Raw genomic sequence first — 17,934 nt, forward strand, 5'->3', positions numbered from 1 at the left:
CTTCATTACAATGGAATTCATCTGCTCTACTCATATAGAGGAAATACTGTACACCATGAAGAAACTTGTGAAAGTACAGAACAGCCTTTTAAAGAAGACTGTAATCCAGAAAAAATGGTACATTATATTCCATGAGGGCCTGAGCTATCTTTAATCAAGAAGTTTCTGGGATCATGGCAGATAACGAAGATGTTGACTCAGTGTGGCAACTGTAAAAAAAAGTAAACAACATGTTAGGAATCATTTGGAAATTGAAAATAGAATTACCAACAGTGCAGCATCATTCCCAAACCTATGGTATGTCCATAATTGAAATACTGTGTGCAGTTCTGCTCACCAATTTTGAAAAAGAATATCCTAGAAGTGAAAATGGTGCAGAAAAATGCAGTGCAATCAAAAATGACCAGGAAGTCTTCCTTATGAGTAAAGATAAAAATGTATAGCTTAGAAAAACAATTTGAGATACTGTATATACTGAGATACATACCGGGAATGGACAAGGTAGATACAAGGATTTTTTTCTCCCTCTCTCAGAATAGTAGGCCATCAAATGAATACTAGAATACTAGGTCATCAAATGAAGCTCAGTTTAAAGGAGATTTAGAACAGACCAAAGAGAGCATTTCTGCACACAATGCATAATTAACATAAGGACTCCTTTACCATAAGACATGTGGTCACTAACTTGGTTAGTGTTTAAACAAGGACTGGATAAATTACATTCAGTTGGATAAATTTCACAGGTTTATCAAGGGCTAGTAGCCTTGTTTGAGAGTCAAGGTTACCTCAGGTTGGGATCAGCATGCCTCCAAAAACCAGTTGAAAGAGAACAATGGTGGGAGAAGGATATGTCTCTGTCTCCTGCTTACAAGTACTCCAGAGGCATCTGATTGGTTACTGAGTAACAAAATGCTGGACTATGATGGGCTTTGGCCTGATCCAGCAGAGCTGTTTATATTCTGATATATTTATTAATCTTTAAGAAGTTCCAAATCTCTTAGTTGCTGTTGCATGTAGAAAACTGTCCACCATCAGAAAAAAAAAAGAGCAATTGTGAATATGTGTTTCGAGCTGTAAAGAACAGGAACTCTTGTAACTGTTAGATAATTGGTACTGTTTGTAGCTCATATTTTACTTATCTGTCTCAATATTCTCAATATGTTCCTTCATTGGGAGCAGACAGTCCAAGTAAGGAACATGTGTTCATTCATGTGTGCAACATATTATATAATCTATGTAAGTATCATAGCTGTAAGAAATTGCTTCAGGGGAATTCCTATAGAGTTTTGCTCTTATCTGTCAAGATTTTAAGGACTTCTAGGACTTCCAGGTGAAGACAATGGTGGACTAAGACATCTCCACATGAGCAGAAACAACGTTGCATGGAGACTGATGGCTGGGCAACAGGCCCGGGCCAATGGACTCTCTCTGGAGAAGGAGAGGCCAAGAGATTGCCCTCTTGTGCTCCAGATGGCTGCTCCCACAAGGAGACTGCATGATTGTGCCAAAAGCCACGGAAAAGACATCAGGCTCACAGCCACAGCAGAGCTTGTAAGGACACTGGGTTCGCTAAAACCTCATTTTCTTAAGCAGAATTGAATTACAATTACTTCAAAGCTAAAAGAAATCTTTGAAACAGTGGTTTTTTAAAAAAAAACCCTTCCAGTGAGTGACACTTCATTCCAGATGAAAGGGTAAAACAACAATTTAAAGAATTTAAGAGCAATGGAAAAAAGCTTAACAAGAAATTAACCTAAGAAAGTTGAAAATGGATTAGGGGGTCAGTTAAATTTGAAATATTAGGATTTTTTACTAAAGTGTTTTTAAAATAATTAAATAACTAGAATAATACCTTTGTGAGAATGCAGACTGTTTAGAGTTCTAGTGGAAAGACGATTGGTGGACTTTGCAAAACAAAGAGATAAAAGAAATTTGAGACAAACCATGTGTCCATAGAATTAAGGAGTGCCAGAAGGGATCAAAGGCTTAAGGATTAGAGAAAGGCGAAAAAGAAAACAAAAAGGAGAAGAAGTCTCCCTTTGACTTTTACTTTTGTACCTGATAAAATGGCTGTTATTAGAAAAGTAGTGAAATCTATAGAAATAACAGAAAAAGGTATCACACTTGAGATATTTCAAAAGATCTTTGAGGAATTGGGAAAGAATGTTATAGCTACAATAACAGCATCAATAACTGCCCATGTATATGTAACATTTAAAAGAGATCTGAAAGAGAAGATAAAAGTAGAGACAAAAAATAATCTTGAAGAATTTACAGGAAAACTGAGTGGAGAGGTAATTCAAAGTGAAGTCAAGGTGGAAATTTTGGAAAACAAAACAAACATTTTGGAAAGCAAACAGAGATAACAAAGAGGGGAGATACAAACATTAAGTTGAGAGATGAAAGATGATGTGGATAATGGACTACTATTGGATTTACAAGAGAAAGGAGGATTTATAGAACTTGGTGAAAATAGTAAGGAGAGGGCTGTTGAAGACTCAAAAAGTGTTTAGGATGGGCAAAAGAAGATATGGATGGAGACCAAGTCCTACAACAATATTTCAATGTCAAGTTAAGGATTAACAATGTCTGAATGCTACATAAGAGCAAAGAATATAAAACTGACTTGTTTGATTAGGGATAAAGATAATAAGTACTTTTATAAAATACTGGAAACCCTTTATGGACTTTTGCTGAAATTTGACAGAACTGTCACTGAATTTTAGATTTGTGGATTGAAATGGGTTGGGATATGGGAAGAAGTGATATATGCAACATAATTTCAGAGGGGGAGGAGAGATATCAAGTTTGCTTGTACCGGCTGTAAAGAAGATCAGAAGTCACTTCTTTAAATATCTTTTTCTTTTTTTCTTTTTTCTTTTTTCTTTTTTCTTTTTTCTTTTTTCTTTTTTCTTTTTCTTTTTCTTTTTCTTTTCCTTTTCCTTTTCCTTTTCTCTTTTATTTTCTGCACGTTCTATCTTTTCTGTGTATTTCTTTTTCCTCTATTTCTCTTTCTTTCTTTAATCTCATTTTGTATTAGCTTTTATTACCGTTAAAAAACTGCAATAAAAATCATTAAAAAAGATTTTAAAGACTTCTACACCTAAGGTCCAAAGTTGTTTGCTATAGTATAAAACAATATCATATCAAACACAGAGGTTGGACCCAGACCAAATAAGTAAACTGAATTTAGGGACAAATGAAATCAATAGGATATGTAAATCACAGCTTGACTTCTGCAACAGTTATAACCACATAAACACAACAATTATGTGTAGTTTGTATTTTATTTAATTTCTGCAAAGTACTCTGCAAATTTTAAAAAGCAATAAACAAAATCAAGAGATGAGGATGAGGATGCTAAATTACAGATTTAAAAACCCATACAGTACAGATAGTTCTTGCTTAACAGCTGCCCTGTTTAGCAACCATTTGAAGTTACACCGATGCTGAAAAAGTAACTTTCCCACCGGTCTCGCGCTTACAACCATTGCAGCGTCCCTGCGGTGTGATCACCATTTGCGCACTTCACAACTGACTTCTGATAAGCAGAGTCAATGGAGAAGCCAGCAGTAAGTTACATCATAAGTCCAGCATGGCCATTTGATGTTTCACTTACAACTGTGTGGCTTAGTGATGGAGTTGCTGGTCCCAATTGTGGTCATTAAGTGAGGACTACCTGTAGTTTATCAATGAAAGTTACATTACTGGGTCATTATAGTCACACCCAAGGCTTAAATGTAGCATTTAATGTAACATCTTCTCTGGATCACAACTGTATTAACCCAAGTTTTAGTTAATCATGGTTTATGGAGTAAATCACAACTGGCTGTGTTCACACAACAAATGCAGCTGGTAAAAGACATTCCTGGCCAGTTTTGCTGTCTCCTTGTCCAAGAAGGAAGTTAAAAGAGATACATTTTAACACTTATTTACACTAGCTGCAATTTGGGAGGGGGGTTGTTTTGCAAAGTGAGTCACTAATATTTCTATATGCCATTTGTCTTTGTCTTAGCCAAACTGTTTTCATTAACCTCCAGCTTCTTATGTCTAACCTTGGTGACACAATCTAGAATGGAGAGCATTATCTTTTTAAAGTCATACATCTTAATAAATTGAGAAGCTGAACTGCCTTTTAATCTGATTATAGCTTTCCATTTTACGTAAGCGACATTTGAGTTCAAGGCCAAAAAATATAGGGGGCCAGTTCAGTAATCTGGTTGATAATACTGTTTTACCTGTGTAATTCAGTATGTGCGTTGATTACTTTTCTGACTAGCATTTTTGTTTTTAAACTGACAGTATCTCTGTAAGGGAATGGCAAAAGCTTATGCTAAGCACTCCTCTTTGTTTTGCATTTTAAGTATGGTGGATGGCAACTGAACATTTTCCACTGATTTCTGAAGCTACTGAATTGGAACATTATTAATCATCCAGTCTCAGCAGTATGGCTGGTAGGAGTGACTGGGCAAAGCTTGAAAGAAATGATTTGATTTGAAAGAGAAAGAACAAGTCTTTCCCTCAGAAGAGTAAATCACTCCCCCAAATATAAGTTTTGAACGACATCTTCAGACACAAGTCACTTCGAAGCAACTGAAAAGCACTTCAACACATTTTCGCTTTGCCTGCCAGCCTTGCATTCTCAAACATTGTTACAGCTTTACTTTCAGCTATCAACATAGCTGAGGGAAAGAGGGTGAAGGAATTTGAGGGGTGCCTCTCTTGTTGGGTGTATGGCCTCTGCTTGAATTTGTTTAGGCAGGTTTGCTTGGAGGCAGAGAGAGAAAGAGAGACTCAGACTCGTTCTGTCACTCTGTGTTTTTTTTAACCTGGTTTGTTCTTGTGGGATTACCTACCTACCTGAAATCCTTCTTTCCTTCTCAGTGTATTGTCTGACCAATATTATAGTCCCTGGTAGTTTCTGCATCCAGATTATTTGCAGATCTTCCTTTCGTTCTCTTTTGTTCTCCCTACCTCACAAAACAAAAACAAGCCAACAGAATCACTTTCTTTTTCTGTTCTTTGCTTGTCTCACTCTGTATCTCCGCTGGCTGGGTGAATCTGAAACAGCATGCTTGCTTTTAGACTGTTACATGCAGAACACAGACTTTATTTCACCCCTTCTCACTTTAGAGACAAAATGTTGCACAAGCAGCACATAATGAATAATTCTCAGAAGAGGCAGGCTAATCCTACCACTGAGCCATGGCAACAAGCCCCCAAAAGCAAGTGGCCAGCAGCGTTAACTTTTCTTAGAATGAGCTTCCTTTTGAAAGCATTTCTGAAAGCACTTACTCATTTTACTCAGAATAGGACAGTTTCTGCTTTGATTCAGCCCATCTGCTAGGTAGGCTTTTTCACGGGCAGTCTGAATTCTTCTCTGCTGTTCTTTCCTCGTCTCTACTGAAAGTTTACTTGGCTGTGGTTGCTTACCACCCTTGCTATTTTGATTCCATTCTACCAAAAAAACCTGAAACAGTTGCAAAAATTATGATGCCTCCTTATTATAGCCTTTGATCAACGTTGTTGTCTTCAAATCTCAAATCATTCAAGTAGAATCTTGCAACCTTTATATCTTGGAGCTTGGCTGATTCACATAAACCTACAGCCTTGGGATATGTTATATGTTATACGCTGCCCAGAGTCATTTTGTGTGAGATGGGTGGCTATATAAATGTGACATATAAATAAATAAATAAATAAAATATGCTTCAGCTACCAATAAAGTCCTTTGTTTCGTTAAAGATTGGATGGGAAGGCCATGCCAACTGTTGGCAGCAGCAAGATGTGCCACACGGTATGGTTGATCACCCCATGTCAGTAGGTTTAGTTTTGCAAGCAAAGTTTCTGTTCCCCCAAGATATGGCATGTAATGTTTTTTGTCATGCCTCAAACTCTATTGTCCGAGCTATGCTCAACTCTACTTGATGTGACATGAACATTCTTTTGATTATCTAAGCTAGCTTCCTGTAGAAAAATCCCATCAATATTTCAAAAAAATATATATTCTTAGGATAGAAGGAAATCTAAATATACTTAGAGTCCTAGAATGAAATATGCTTGCAAACAGAAGAATTATAAGGTGCTGAGCAACACCTGAACAAGTTCTTTGTACTTTTAATGTGTATCTGCATCCAGTGATCTGTACTGCTATCCTGTTATATTATTCTTTGTCTCTAAGTGCTATGTAAGGGGACAGGTTTAATTTATAAGGCATTGTGTGGTTACCTGAACTTACCTCTCTCATTAGGCAACTTAAAAGGAATTATAAGATCAATTGGAATGCTCTTACTAGGGGAACAGAGCACTTATCTCTGTGGAACTGATGGCAAAAAGCACTGTCTTTTATGATGACAAATTAGCATTTTTAAAGCGGTTTTTAGTTGAGGATTTGTTAACCTTTAAAGTATGGTGCAACACTTTTCTTTTAGGCAAGATTTTACTGGTTCCAGTCCTTTAATAAAACCTGATATTTAGCAGGTAAAGGCTTTTTTAAAAAAAACTATTCTATCTCCAGAAGCATGACCTCAGTATACAAGAATACAGTTGGGGAAATTTGCCCCTTGTGACTTCATCTGATTTTTCATTTTCCCTGTCATAAATTTTTGTTTTCTCATTAGTTTCTGACTTTGGCAGACAAATAAAAAGTTTGTACAAAAATGCATGTGTGTTTTTTTCTAACATATTGCATTTCGGTATGTTCTTTTTCTAATGGGTACCCTTTTTGTCAGCAATTTTTTGTAATATAAGTTTGTGCATGTTTTCTTCACTTACTCAAATTTCCCAAATTTCTTAAATTGCAAAGAACATCAGAAAATTCCAGATGTTCAAATTTGGACATGCAGATGCACATTCATACTAGGTTCAGGAACTACATGCATATAAAAATTAAGACTATTTATTCTCTTCCATCGCTAGTCTAAAGACAGTACAGAAAGGTCAGCTTAAAAACTGATTGTGGCTGAATTGTAGATTTAGAAAAATTTCCAGAGAATCTTAAGGCAGGATTAATAAAAGATATGGAGCAAGCAGGAGCATCAAGGCTGAAAGATTGGTTAAGTAAAATTTCTTGTAGAGATGATATAAAGGAAATATTTGAACAAAGTAAAATATCTTTGCATAACGTATTGCAGTTGGAGGCATGGACTAATTGGGTAAAACTATATGGGAAATGCAGACAATTAACAAAATTTGAGGAATTAATAATACAAATGAAACAGAATGATACAGACAAAGTAACAAAAGGGTTAGTAGGTAAAATATATAAAATATTGTTAGAGGGTAATCAGTCACAACAAGGAATGAAATTTAGTTGGGAGAGTGACTTAGGTATTAATATTACAGAAGAGGAATGGTCAAAGATTTGGACGCAGAGAATTATGAAAAATATGTCTGTTAGAATTAAAGAGAATTGTTATAAGACAGTTTGGAAATGGTACATGACCCCTGTAACTTTAAGCTATTATAACAGAAGTAATTTTAAAAATTGTTGGAGGTGTAAAAAAGAAATTGGGACTTATTTGCATTTATGGTGGGAATGTGAAAAGATTAAAAAAAAATGGGAAAAGGTTTTTGTTGAGATTAATGAAATATTATCTATTAACTTGCAAATAAGTCCAAAAATTGCATTACTGTTAAATTTTGGAAACATGAAACTAGAATGGCAAAAGAAAGAGATGATAATAATTTTTGTTACTGCTTTAAGATTGATAATAGTTAAAAATGGAAAGTGGATTTTGAGTATGAGCTTCAAGATTGGTTTAAAGAAATATGGAATATTGCTATTCATGATAAATTGACGTGAAGTAAAATATAAAAAGGGTCTGGCGAAAAGGAATGATTCTGATGTTATAGGGGGTGAATTTCTGGAATATGTTTTTGTTAAAGGGAAGGGAGTAAAGATCAATATATATCATTCTTTTGCAGAGGAGGGCTTATTAAAAATTATTAATAATAAAAATCCATGATAACAAAAAGTAAAGAGATGAGGAGGATTATAAATCCCACAGGGTGCCCATAGAGATTAAGTTATATGTGTTTTATTTTGGTTGTTTCATTGAATTATTTTACGTTTTTGTTATTACTGGTTTTATGTTTTGTAGTTTGTATTTTAAAATTAAAAACAAAAAAAACTGATTGCGACTTTCTTTATGACCCATTCCTAACATGTTTTCCTGATATTGACAATGAACATACACTTACCCAGAAACCTTTTTGTTTTCATTTCAAGCTGCAGCTTCTGACCAGAGCTGAATTCCACATTCATCACCACCCTGTCACTTCCTTAATGCTGCATTTCAATTTCTACAAATGGTCTTCTGTCAATTAAACTTCCAATTAGAAAGGGAGCCTTCCTTCCAAAGGTTCAGCAGATCAATCTTTATTGTTGTTGTTGTTGTTGTTGTATACACAACAATGTGAAATCACGGCTGCCTTCATTGGTGGTGTTGGCCTTCATTCACACTGAGTTCTTCCTGAGAACCTAGGATGTCGTAATGTATCGGCATAGCATATGTGCGGATCTAAGCAGCGTGGCCTTTTGTAATTGACAGATGGAAATTTTGTCAATGCACAGATTTTCTAAGGCTTTTTGGTTTGGCACCCTGTTTGCCAATAACCACTGGGACCGCTGCTGCCAGTTATTATTATTGATCACACAGTCAGCCAGATGTTTAGACTGGATTTGGCATTTTTATCCACCTATTGAGTCCTTCCCAAGGACCTGGTATGGGCAGATGTTGTTGTTTGATGGAGTTAAAGGTATCGTTGCAGGATGTAAGCTGTTCCAAGTAAAGCTGCCTTTCGTGATTGGCTGATGGTGATTTTGTCAATGCCGATGGTCTTCAAGTGGTACTCCAGATGTTTTGGGATTGCATCCAAGGCACCTATTATTATTGGTACTATCTTTGCTTTCTTTTGCCATAGTCATTCTATTTCTATTTGCAGGTCTTTGTATTTTGTGATTTTCTCCAGTTCTTTCTCTCCTATTCTGCTGTCTCCAGCTATTGCAATGTCCACTATCCAGACTTTTTTGTCTTTCTTATCAACAATTCTTATGTCTGGGGTATTGTGTGGCAAGTGCTTGTCTGTTTGAATTCTAAAGTCCCAGAGCGCTTTAGCTTTTTCATTTTCTATCACTTTGTCTGTTTGTGGTCCCACCAGTTCTTGCTTGCAGGCAAATGGTATTTCTTGCAGATATTCCAATGCACCAGTGTTGCTATTTTGTCATGCCATTGATTGTAGTCAGTCTGTGCGATCTTCTTGCAGCAGCTAACTAGGTGGTCCCCTGTTTCTTCAGCTTCTTTGTAGAGGTGGCATTTGCTGCCTGTTGCTGTCTTCTCAATTCTGGCTTTGTATGCATTTGTTCTTAAGGTTTAGTCTTGTGCAGCCAGAATTAGCTCTTCTGCCTCTTTCTTAAATTTTCCTGCTCATAGCCATCGCCAGGTCTTGTTGTTATCTGCTTTGCTTGCTAGTTTTTTTGTGTGTACTGGCCATGTAATACTTTGCCTTGCCATGTCTCTTTTCTATTCTTCATTTGGTCTTTCATATAGGCCAGTTTAATCTCTTCCGTATTCATATTTTAATGATCTTTTGGATCACTATTTCATCTTTCTATCCAGAGGGCATACATGGTGGCTTTTAAAAATTGTTCTTTAGCACAGAGTTTGAAGGAAAGTCTCTCTTCAGCCGAAGGCTTCAGTGAGCAATAGAACTTTCGCAAGCTATAGTTAGTAACCATTTTAGGTCTCTAATTTTCTCGCCTCTGATCTCTTCCAAACTATTAAAGGGCTGCTTGAAAGTGATGTTCTGGTTAAAGGGAAAAAAAAAAAAAACCTTCAGTGTGAATGTCTGACTGTTTGCTTCTGAGGCTTGACTCAAACCTTGTGCCTCATTCTACGGTTGCAGGGGAGGAGTGCTCTGTTATGAAAACAAAACATGTCCATTTGTGATACAGAGTCTACATGTGAAATCCCTGCATTTTGTTGAGGCTTCTGCCTAAAACAGAAACAGTCTGCTGCTCTTTTTCCTCTTGCATGCCCTTTCCTCTCATATATGGGAACTAAAAATACCCCACCCCAACAACAATCCATTGGCCATTTTTAAGTAAGTGTTAATGATGATTCATTATCATTAAGTTTTCCTCTGTTAAGACCTCTGACAATTTTATGACATGTCATGAATAAAGACCAGCCAAAACCATGTAAAGAGTTCTGCTTTTTCAATTTAGTCTACTAATATAATTGTCCGGTACTACTCACCATTACGAGATTGATGGTTGTCACAATCTCTTTAACAGATGGACCAGCTGGATCCGTGGAAGCAGCTGAGAAGCTGGCCTTGAACCCTTTGAAAGAAACCAAGGTGTACAGAGGTATAACGTGCTTATTTGCTTAGTACTTCCAATTCTTCAACTGATAACCCATTGATATGATAACAATAATAGTAATAATAATACATATACATATAATTATTAATAATATTAATGAATTTTATTGAATGAATAAATAATATCAAATGAATGCAGTTTTGCTATCCTGTCTTTACTGTTTAACAGAGAAATTAAAGTTGCCTATTAGAAGAAACAGAAAATGCAAAAAGAGAAAAGCAAACTTATTGAGAGGCTTTGGACAGTCTCTCCCTGTCTCTCCCACTGGCTGGCTACCGAATCAGGCAGGTGGCCTGGGAAGCCTACACCTTCTCTTTTCCTTTAAATCAAAGCGGTCAGTCAAATAAGGAAGTTTATAACACTTGTTATCTCCAGAGCTTTCTTACAAAGGCCATAGGAAAGGGAGGTTGGACAAGGACAGTGGGAGGACTCTTGATGTGAAGAACAAGGCTGAGGCTCAGTGCAGTTCCATTTGCACAATTGTGCTCAAGATCTGAAAAATTCCAGATTTAGCATTTGCAAAGTAGTGCAAACTATTGTGGCTGTGAGTTTCATAAATCATTCTTTCACATTCTTTTGTTAAGAATGTAACCTGTTATAATATAACAGATGGTGCACCTTTATGTTACCTGCAGATTAACTATCTGCTTCATGCAAAGGAAAGTGTACAATGGCACACAATTTTATTTTCCAGGAAAGGACCTTTTTCACGAACCAGATCTCCATTATTGACAGATCAAAATAATTCTGAAGATAAGGTGGTGTAGAAAGTAATGATTTTACAGTATACCACAAAGGAGTGTGCTAGCTGAACTTTCTGCCATTGAATTAGAAGAAGAGAGGCTGTTTTCTTTATCTGTCCATTCCAGTCAATGTTTCTAATCCTATGCCAGTCATTGGGGGGGGGGGGGGGGAGTAAAATATTTCAGGTTGGATTGCCAGCACTTTATTGGTCAGTAAGTTCTACTTCAGTTCTAGATCCTTCTAGGAGTATCTGTTCCAGAGGCTGGAAACATATTTCAGCAAGCACACTTGGAATTTTGAAAGCATGTCATGGACAGTCTAACAAAAAAGATGTTGTGGCGTGGGAGATTACCTGTTCATAAAAGTGTTGCCATGGTAGGCATGACAGTCACAAATATTCACTCAAAGGTAAACTATTCAGGCTTCTCTTTCTAGTTCCTAGGATGTTGTCGACCACTTCCAATGACTTTTGTTCTTCATCCAACGGCAACACCTTCAACCAAAGTGGGAACCCAGTCATCCACCATTTTTATTGTTCAAGATTAACTATGAGGCGTACATCTCTAGGCCTCTGGAACTCAGATGTTCTTTTAAATCAGAATGATGCTAGATGATGATGCTCTGCTTTGTAGCCCACCAGCTTTCTATTTATTTATTTTTTCATTAAAAGATTTTCTTTAAAAGCCAGAGAGGACCCAGTCTGTAGTAGAACTAGCACAGATAGTTTTGCTTTATTTTACTACTTTACTTTACTTTTTACTTTACTTTACTTTTATCTTGCCACAGGCCCAAAGGACCCTCAGCAGTTCACAATTTGCAAGTAATATCAAAATCAATACAAAATTATTGTAAAACTCCAATATGCAACAATAGTCCACCAAAAATTCCAACATGGGACAATAGCCATCAATGTGCAATCCAGATAACATCAAGGTCCAGATGCCCTCCAGAAAAGCTTCTTTTTCAGCCACTTCCAGCAGGCAGCCAAATTGGGAGACCATCTAATTTCTACTGGGAGGCTATTCCAGAAGGCCAATGCTGTTTCTGAAAACCATAACTTGATGCTAAGCCATAAAAGCCTTTTAAATTGCACCTCAAAGCCAACTGCCAAGTGGTGCTGGGTCTACAGCACAAGTGTAATGTGCATCCACCAGTGAATGACAAGTAGCATACAGGCCACTGCGCTTTGGCCCATCTGAAGCTTCTGAGTGGCCTTTAAACGGAGCTCCATGCATAGCAAGTTGCAGTAATCTAAGCAGGTGGAAAGAATGGTCTTTGCACCCCTATTAGGGCCACAACTGGCACACCAGCCAAAGCTGGGCAAAGGCTTTCAAGCTGTGGCCATGAATCCAGGAGGACCCCCAAGTCATGGTCCTGCTTCTTCAGAGGCAGTGCTTCCCCATCAAGAGGCACTGGAGCAGGCAGAGAGTCTCAATGAACAATCTATCTCTGTCTTGCTAGGATTCACTTCTATCCCATTGAGACCCTCAAAGCTTTCAATCAGCAAGACAAGCCTTCATTGGCATCACCAGCCAGATCAGGGGTAAAGTTGTATAACTGCGAATCATCAGCATACTGATGATATTTACCCCAAACTGTTAGATGAACTCTCTCACTGATTTCATGTAGATTTTAAAAAGTAGGGGGGAGAGGACTGACATTGTGGTACCCCACATGGAAGCACCCACTGTGCCAACTGCACCAACTTCCTTTCCCACCCCAACTGGAATCTTCCCCTGAGGAAGGAGCAGAACCACTGCAGAACCCTGCCTCCAATCTCCAAACTCTGCAAGTGGTCCAGAAAGATACCATGAATGATGGTTTTAAAAGAGAAGTCTTCAATGGTCAGGATGGTCTTCCCCTGACAAGGTCCTCACAAAGATCATCCACTAGTGTGACCAATGCTATTTCCATCCCATGCCCAAGCTAGAACCATGATGGAAAAGAGTCAAAATAATCCATTTCCTCTAGGGTGATCTACGGGTGATCCCCTACCACCATCTGAAAAACCTTCCTTGGTGAACCAGGGGACCATTCAGGATCGGTTGAAAGAAAGAAGCTGCCCAGGAACAGTTTTGTCAAGGGCTCAGGTTACCTACAATGTTAATAATGAATCAGACTCTTGGCAGATTTGCCCACCAAAATGTCAAGAAACTCCCCAAATGCCTGTTGGAAACCATTCAAATTGATCCAGCATTGGAGAGGCCACAGGGAGCCACCCATCACACCTAGGCCAGGATGTGATCTGACTATGGCAGTGTCATAATGATGGTAATACCCTCCACATCCAGATCACATAACAACTGTTCTAAAGCAAATACAATGTCTAATGCGTCCAACCATGCAGGTTGGATCCACACTATGAGGCAAATAATTGTCATGGAGACCATGAACTCCTGGGCCCTTCCCACTCCAGCCTCAGTTGCATGGAGGTTGAAATCTCCCAACACCAACAGGCAAGAGACCTCTACCATCAGTCCAGGTCCAGAAGTCCAAGGAGAGATCCTGGTGGGCTACAGGATGGCCAGTACATCAGCAGAACACTTAGCTTATCCTTGCTAACCAACCTAACACATAGGCATTCACATCTTCCACTTGAGAAACAGTGACCTGGTCATAGGTAAGTTCTCACGATAGATTGATGCTACCCTGCTTCAAGGCTGATGGAGAACTCAAAACCAAGCTGGACAATTTCTGATGTGGCAACATTGCTGCCCTTCCTTAGCCAAGTTTCAACATATGCCAAATCTGCCTGCTGATCTACCACCAAAAGTGAATGGATATTGCAGACAGACCTGGCATTTACCAGCAAGGCACTCTGTTAGTCCAACCATCAGGTCTCCAAGTTGGAACTACCAAGTCAGAAAAGGAGATTGCCATTTAATTGGAGATCACCCTTTACATCTGCTATCTCAATATGTATCTCTACGCTTTTTGCAGAACCAAGTGCTCAGGTTGAGATGCACTTCCACAGAGCTGCTGTTATTTTTCTAGTGTTTTTATGTTTAAAAGCATCATTCTTTTATGAGCAATTCTGAGTAATGGTGTAAGAGATTTTTTTTAATGTTTAACTGGCAAGGCTGAAAATGATGTTAGGTGCACTTATCATAGAAAGTTATCATTAGTGTATGTACACATTACAACTCTTGATAGTAAAACAGGACTCTATGGCTGCACTGAGATCCTCTTTTCTCTTCTTCTGTATATTCCCTTCTCCAAGCAGGAATGTCCTTATGTACTTTTTATCCCATACCATATTAATATATTATACCCAATGATATAATAGGTTCAGATATTTTACTTTGGTTGTTTTTCTTACTATCATTCATAGCAATAACAACAATAAGTACACTTGTATTTTTAGGATATCTCTAAGGGCAAAATGAATTGCCAACACCATCACAGAAAAATCACTTTAAAAATCTAGCCACAGCTGCAGAAAAAGACAGTATCAAACTAAGGCTGCAGTCCTATGTATTTCAGCCATGGTAGTGTAATTTAGTGGAGAACTTAGTTGGTGAAATATTACTGAATGATATAGAATTTATTTCCGACCAAACATTCTTAAGATTGTACTGCAGATACTTCTACAAATATTTTTTGGGTTTTCCTAAGAGTATGGTGGGATAAACATTCTATTTTAAACTATATAGTTCGGAACCAGAAATCATTAACTAGGATTTTCTTTATGTAAATAAACACAATGACAATGACAATCAAAGTTCAAGGCTGAATGTATGTACATACTGTAAATGAAGCACAGTTGCTACACTGTATTGTCATTGGTCTGAATGAATATTAATGTATTTACTGAATTATAAAGGAATCCAGATTTTATTTCCTTGGAAAGAAGTTAGTGGATTTTTACTGATATTTTGTAAGATTAGCATTCATTTACAAATATAGAGGCTGAGCATAAATAGAGACTCAGCTTATACACTCCATGAAAAAGCAAATCCCAATACTTCCAGTCTTTCTGTATCTTTCTGAATCTCACTCAGACTGCTATGTCTTCTTTTCATACAGACACATCTTGACTCCTCCCCCTGATCAGGAGGCTGGGAATTTGGATGAGCTCTTTTCATCCAATCATCAAGCTAGTATAAAATGGAAATGTCCCTTTTGACTTACCAGGTAATTAGCTACAATAAAAATGCTGAAAGGGGGCACTATTTTTCTTTTATTACGGAAGAGCACAAAGTAAAAAGAGAGGTTAAGTTCAGAAGAAAACATCCCCTGTCACAAAAACCAATGGGAACTTGAAAGAAGCCCATTGCTCTTTTGTTTTGCAACCTCCAGTAACAAATTAGGTAGGTTAGTAGTCCATGCTGAATGCCATCTACCTGTCAACCTCCAGAAAAAATGGCCAAGGGGATTATTTTTTAAAAAAATAAACCTTTTTGAAGTTTTCATAAGCTAAAAAAAAAAAAGCAAGCATTGTGCAGCCTGTGTCTGCACATACAGCTTCAGAGCTGAACCCCGTAAAGCAGCAACTGCTGTTTTTTTTAATCTTCAAGTGTAGTTCATGAACAACAAAACAAACAGCAAAAACATACTTCTCTGGCTATTGGCCAGAAGCTTATTTCTAATGTTATGTTTGCATAGCACACACTTTCTTATATTTGGCTCTGTCTGCAAAGGTCAACAAACAACACAACATCATCTTTACATTTGGCAACTTAAATCCTCAACAACATAGCACCCCAGTGATGTAGATAATTTAAGGAACAGAACGTTCTGGAAAACTCTAGAATTTCTTTTCCTCCTCTGGATCATACTGATCCTGCAGGGCTGGTTCAGCAGTTTTGTTTTGTTTTATAAATTTTTTTTGAACTGCCCAGTAACCAAAACTCTCCAAGCAGTTTACCGTAAAACTTGTACACTGAAAGAATGTGATATTCTGGATGGCCAGATTGGTGTGGTCCAGAGAAGTTATGTTTCATTCCAGTAAGGATTGCACATACCTACTTGCAACCCTACCTGTGACATCCATGTGAAGTACATCTTTCTACCCTGTCAAACTGTCTGAAAAGGAAACACAAAGTAAACAGGGACAATATTCCATTATAATCTGTGAAAGCCAATTTCCCCATAGCTGAGAATTCAAAAATCAGCATAAATCTATCCAGCAGCAGTAGCTACAGCCTTTTTCTTATGTTCACAACACTTCTCCATCTCTATATGTGCTTAGAAGGATCCTTTTCTCTTTATCTCAATTAGCTTTTCCCACTGACCACAAAGATGGATTCTCTGCTGGGGGTTTTATTACTGAATACAGTAATACTCCAGCTTTCTATGGCCTGCACATTTTTAAAAAGCTTATTTCAGAATGTCAGGAGAGTCAAAACAACATGGCATACAATTCCAAAACACAGAGCATGTGTTCCAAGCCTGGAACATTCAAAAACAGCCATTTTGAGAATTAACTTTTTGCACACCCTTATTATCTTCCTATATTACGATTGTGAAAAACTGAGATCAGTTTTGTGTAGACAATAGCCTTATTCAGGGAAGTAAAAGTTCTACCTACATCGGTTTTTGAAGCTGGCTAGTAGTTTCAGTCTACAGAGTATTGAACACAACCTTTCCTTATACTGTGGTTATTCAAGGAAGCAAGATTTTTAAAAGGCAACTTCTTTTGAACAAAAGCTCTTTTCCTTTGATGACTGTCAATAACAATATGTGACTGTGAACCATCTTTTTAAAAAAAAAAAATTGAGGACATTAGCCAACTAATTCTATTATTATGGCAAAATGAGCAATCAGTGCAAACTGAATCAAGTGTAGCAACACTGCGACTGGTCGAATTCCACTGAGTCCAACCTATCATTAAGACTGTCCTTCCCTTGGCATTTATTGATTGGGAACCTATTGTCTATAAAGAGCTAAAGGGTTAGGGTACCCTACCATATCTGAGCTGTATAAATCCAAATGACCACAAGATGGCAGCAAAGAGATATAAGAAATTCTACCAATTTGATTAACAACTATTGATTGTCCAGATTGTCCAACTGTGGCCACCCTAGCAGAGTAAAAGGCATTCATACAGGTTTGAATGCATACAGCTGAGTAAAAGGCATCTATGCATATTTATGTTAGATTTATACCCACTTCCCCCCACCCACCAAAGCTCAGGATGGTGTCCATAGCAAGTCCTCATGTAGTTCCCCCCCACAAGTGATAAGGAGGGTTGGGTTGAGAGAGAATGTCTTGTCCCAAACCACTCAATGATTCTCAAAGGCTAAAGGAAGATTGCCATAGTCCAGCAAGTTACCCACTGCAGCACCTCTTCATGACCAGAATACATGTCTGAAGGAAAAAAGGGAGGAGGGAAATGTTGCCAATAAGCTTCATCTCAGCTCAATCTGCTGCAGGAAAGGTGTGGGGTACAATAGGCTCCCCAAATGGGGAATGGCCACTATAGGAACTACAGCAAAGGTGCAGATCTTTGCCAGCTTAATTTGGCAGAGCTGCATTCCAGTTAGTGGTAGATGGGGTCAAAGATGAATGCCACACCCCTTTTTTTGCCATTGATACCCACCTTTACTTAACTCTCTTCCCTGTTCTGCCCTTTTCTAACACTTGGACTGCTGGGAGAAGAACAGATTGCTCTTGTTAGAGGTCTGAACTGTTATTTTGCAGAGGACACTTGGACTATATTCAGACTCAGGGCTATATTTTCAGCAACCCCTGGGTTAGAGGAATACTTATCTACTCTACTGAGAATTGTAAGACCACGAAAGGCAGTAAATGTAGGGCTTGTTGATATGTAGTATTGAAATTAAGGTCACTCTGTGCTCCTT

At 37.8% G+C, this 17,934-nt stretch overlaps 1 long non-coding RNA gene across 3 annotated transcripts in view; it reads left to right on the forward strand.

The window, feature by feature from the left end:
- Window positions 1–17,934, forward strand: part of LOC112541631 (uncharacterized) — a 47,247-nt gene that overhangs the window by 9,618 nt on the left and 19,695 nt on the right. For all 3 annotated transcript variants that reach the window (XR_003085618.2, XR_015794746.1, XR_015794747.1), the window contains one exon: window positions 10,298–10,372. This is a non-coding gene — a long non-coding RNA (uncharacterized LOC112541631). The remainder of the gene's footprint in view (window positions 1–10,297; window positions 10,373–17,934) is intronic.

Source organism: Python bivittatus, unplaced genomic scaffold, assembly GCF_059951505.1.
Source record: "Python bivittatus isolate LINGU-HERP-01145 unplaced genomic scaffold, Pbiv_v1 ctg000080_np1212, whole genome shotgun sequence".
NCBI classification, from domain to species: Eukaryota; Metazoa; Chordata; class Lepidosauria; order Squamata; family Pythonidae; genus Python; species Python bivittatus.